The sequence below is a fragment of the Marmota marmota genome, unplaced genomic scaffold (genome assembly GCF_001458135.2).
Source record: "Marmota marmota marmota unplaced genomic scaffold, marMar, whole genome shotgun sequence".
NCBI lineage: Eukaryota > Metazoa > Chordata > Mammalia > Rodentia > Sciuridae > Marmota > Marmota marmota.
In genome coordinates, this window is record NW_026000249.1 from 32,900,190 (window position 1) to 32,904,746 (window position 4,557).

The 4,557-nt window shown below is 38.3% G+C and overlaps 1 long non-coding RNA gene across 3 annotated transcripts in view; it reads right to left on the reverse strand.

The window, feature by feature from the left end:
- Positions 1-399: 399 nt before the first annotated feature.
- Positions 400-4,557, reverse strand: part of LOC125614126 — a 78,793-nt gene continuing 74,635 nt past the window's right edge. For all 3 annotated transcript variants that reach the window (XR_007344771.1, XR_007344770.1, XR_007344769.1), the window contains one exon: positions 400-2,594. This is a non-coding gene — a long non-coding RNA (uncharacterized LOC125614126). The remainder of the gene's footprint in view (positions 2,595-4,557) is intronic.

The following is a 4,557-nucleotide window of genomic DNA, read 5'->3' on the forward strand; positions in this document are numbered from 1 at the left end:
GGTATTGCTTTGTTCCAGACCTATGTTTACCACTCCCATGGTGATCCTGTACACAAAGACAAGTCGGGAAGACATGAAACGAATGGAGATGCTTATGTTGCTTCATGGTTTTTCCCCTTCTCATTATCCTCCTACTCAATGAGACTGTAGTGGGAGGTCTCAATGACATTTCCAAACCGAGAACTTAAAGCTACATTTCAACACCCAACTACTCAGTTGTCATAGGAACAACACTGTGAGGCTTATCTGGGTTCCAACAAACAGGCACTTGTTTCGCTGGTGATTACAAAGTTCCCCCTTTAAATTAAAAAAAAAAAAAAAAAGTCTAGAGATAGAGATACACACACACAACCCCCTCAAAGAAGAATTTATTTGGGCAGAACTATATATCACCCCAGCTTATGAAAAAATTAAAAAGCCCAAAAGGAAAAGCATTTTTATTCCTGAATACGCAAGACTCAAAGACTATTTGAGAGAAATTATTTTGAAGTTGGTCCCGATTCCCTTTACTTTGTTGTTTTACATGCCCACAAAGACATATGCAGGTCATTAATGTCTCCTGGGGGAGAATTGAGGGCAATGCTATGTCATTCATTTTAGATATACTTTTAAAAAATAAAAAGAAAAATGAGAACAGAGATTGGCAAATAAAATTAAAAACATGAAGTTCTCAAATAATTCTTTTGATATTTACTTTCTATCCTTTACTGTCCAATGAACTTCCATCACACTTTTATATACAAAACTCAAGACAATGGCTTCTAAATGGATAAGGAAAACCTACAATATTTATAGAGGCTTTTTTTTCATCAAACAGGACAATATTTAGCCAGATTATTAAACTGGCATGTATTTACATGAAATACAAAATTGAAAACAATTTTGAGACACTGAACACACAGTAGCAATAGAATATAAATTATCTGGGAAAACTTTTATGCTTTGCCACCATTTTTCTGTCTCAAAGACTCCAAAACCTATAAATTCATGTGATTTAGGGAAACTGGGGCCACACCTTAATTCAGTCAAATGACTTGTGATATGCACAAGTTTGCATCACCAATTCCCTGATTTATTGGGGGAACTTCCCTTCACAGTCATGGTTATCTTGTCTTTTTATTTATTTTGTTGAAAACAAATATATAAATAGAAGTCTTGAGAGCTATTAGTGTGAGAAAAATGATCTTTAAAATCCTCAAAGTATATAAAAGGGAAAAAAGGGCAGTGAATAGATTCATCTTCCTCTCTTGCACCTTCATGTCACTTCACTGATGACAAAAACTGCTATCCTGTTTATATATTTTTCCCTTTCAATTTAAGAAGTAACAGAATGGAAACCAAAAGTCAGAAAGGTTGTATCAACTTTGAGTTTGGCATAAGGTGCTTAAAAATAAATAAATACTTTACATCCTAGATAATCCAAAACATATAACTCTGTAATTTTAATTATATGTATTCACATTCACAAACGGAGACTACCATAATTGTATATGTAATTGCTAGCAGTTTAAAGATAAAATATTTTTTCCATCTGATTCTATGTTAAGTAGATATCACATGATTACATCTAGTGACCAATAAGAAACTGGTAAAATGAGGTGGCACCCACCATTCTAATGTTCTTATTCACTTTTTGGTACAATCATTCTTAAGAAGCCAAATCAGGCAATCAGACATTCATGCCTAATAAAAAAAATCGTTGTTTTCTTATAGTTCATGAATAAGAACCTATAATATAAACACAGATATTCAAAGCTTTATTATATTTTCCTGGAAACCTAAAAACATAGGAGCAGCTCATATGCAACATTCGACCATACAGAAAAATAACCATCCTCTGCTGTACTAATGTAAGCAAATAGAACAATCTTAAAACCTATGACACGAATGCAAAAAAAAAAAAAAAAAAAAAAAAACCCACAGGGCCAACACTGTTACCATCATAACCTGCCCTTCACAATCAGGAGATGTTTCTGATACACCACTTCAACTTTGAATTTGTAAAATTCTAATGAAATAAATATTTGATACCCCAGAATGGGAAAGGAGGGCTATTCTGAAGGCATTCCTTCAAATTCTATATGTACTATTCAAACTAAATGGAAGTCTATATCCATGGCAATTAATGCCACAACTCAAACAGCCCATTTTGACTTTATGCTCCCCCTGCCACAAAAGGGGGTGGGGGCGGTTAGCAAAATCTAGTTTTATTATATATGTCTGTTCAAACTAGGAACACTCAGCTTGTTTTTGTTAATTGCCTGGCCTTTTCTAAGCCTTTATGCTATATTGCTGGGCTGCTGCTTTTAAAACTCCTCATTCTGTTTATGTGTGCTCTGCTGTACATAGTTGTTAGGGGTCTGTGAACAATTTTGCAATTCCCACACACACCATATGAGATCTATTAGGGAGCAATGCCACTTTTCACTTACCAATTCTGGATAAAGCAGTCTTTCCTGGTGACAGAATGCTCCAGCTTCCGTTTGCGAAAACTCCCTCTTCGCATCTTGATAAATCTGATAATAAAATGTCTTTGTTCCTGATCACAGGAGGCACTTTTCCCTTTTCCTACAAAAGTTTTCTACGTTTCATTCCTGTGACAAAACAAATCAGAACAAGGGGGGGGGGAGGGGAACAGGGAGTAAGTCTACACAAGTTCCTGGCAAAGATTTTCAGCTGCATTTTTCTGAGTTTAATCAGTAAGCTATATTAAAGTGACAGTTACCAGTTCAGGAAGCCAGTTTGATCAAGTCAGCCACAACCAGTTTTGAGTGTCTTCCACTGGTGTGTGGACCCCAAGGAAGCAGTCACTTGGTCATCTATCACATGTGGCTGAATCACTGGACAGACCCCACCCCCCCCTCCACCCCTGTTGAGCAGCATCCCAAGCCCGGAGAGCAGCCGGTAGACAGACCCGGGACCTCTTATAGGGACCCGCCAATTAGCTGCTGACCAATAGCAGCCAGCACCTAGTACCTAAGTCACATGACAGGGCAGTCCCTTTGACTGCAGGATTTCTGAATTACTGGGGTTACACAAAGGACACTCATTCAGGAAAAGAAAAAAAAGGCATAAGCCGAAACAGAAAACGCCCTGGCTGCGACAACTCCAGCTTTAAAAGAAGGAACACCCTAGGCTCATACAGAGAAAGAGCCACAACAAGCCAGGATGGAAATCAGAAGAAGACTGTCTGGCACATATTAAAAAATAAGCCCAAAGCAGAGGCTGAGTTTACAAATCCACTTCAGCTATAAACCTACTCTTCATTCCCCTTCCTCTCTAGTCTCTCTTGACAATTTTTACATTCTAAACTTCTTCATTTTAAAAAGCTCCAGCGAGCCTCCAAAGTCAATGTAGGAAAATGTGTGAGCCTCTCTTCTCATTCCCTCAAAAGACACCTAAAGGAGACTGAAATTTGCCACAAAAAGGTTCCCAAATGAAAGACATTTATTTTAAAATAGTTGGAATGAATTAAGCAAAAATTAAACATTGCCCGGACAAACTACCAAACCATTCATACAAACATATCACTCTCTCCTATAATCCTTTTGGACTGTCCACATCTAGAATATTCTTGTTAAATGCATAAGCCCACTTCATGAACTAGCTTCCAGTTTACTTTTATTTTAATACCCCAAATTTATCTCCTCAATACTTCTTACATCCTAGGAAGAAATTCAACCGTAACCACCCCTAAAATTCCTCCAACCTCCAAAAGTGGTACTTACAAATGTTCCTTGTTTGGATCTGTCGCTTTCTTGTCCACCACCAACCCCCGACCCCACCCCACATCTAAAGTCAAAACATGGGCTCAGCTCCTTCCTTCAAACCTAGAGGCCCTATTTTATCATGCAAGACTGCAACAGTTCCTTCTCTGAGGCAAGCCCGGAACACTGTGCTGCTTGCCATTCCCAATTTATGGAAGGAAGCGTATGTCAAACAAACCAGGTGATGACTCAGACTGCCTCCCCCGGCCACGTTCTCCCTAGAATGGGAGGGTAGTATAAGTGCAGCCCATTTGGATGTGACTCAGTTTTATTAAGACTGGTGGTTGTAGTTGATCTGACAAGCTCACATTTTTCTTTTATAACTTGTACATTTAAGGATCAGAATGCACGTTTCTAATTGGTTTCAAAGAACGGGATCATGTAAACAGGAAAGTTGGAAGATTATTTTTTAAGATTCAGCAAGGCTCTGGTCCCATTCACTAGTATGTAACATTTCAAAACTGTGCACCAGAAATTTTACAATTGGGACAACTAAACATTTGATTTTAAGCAACAATGATAAACAGGTTTAATACGGTTTTAACTTTCTCTGCCATCTTTACTGGGGGACTCAGACTCAGTTCTGAGGAGCCAAATTAAAGTCTTAAGTCTGGGGCCCACGAGGCAGGTTCTTCAGGAAGTGGTCAGGAACATGAGAGCCATGTTGTAGCTTTCACTTTTGCATTTACTGCAATTCACACTTAACCTGACCTACACATATTCTCTCTCTCTCTCTCTCTCTCTCTCTCTCACACACACACACACACACACACACACACACACACACACA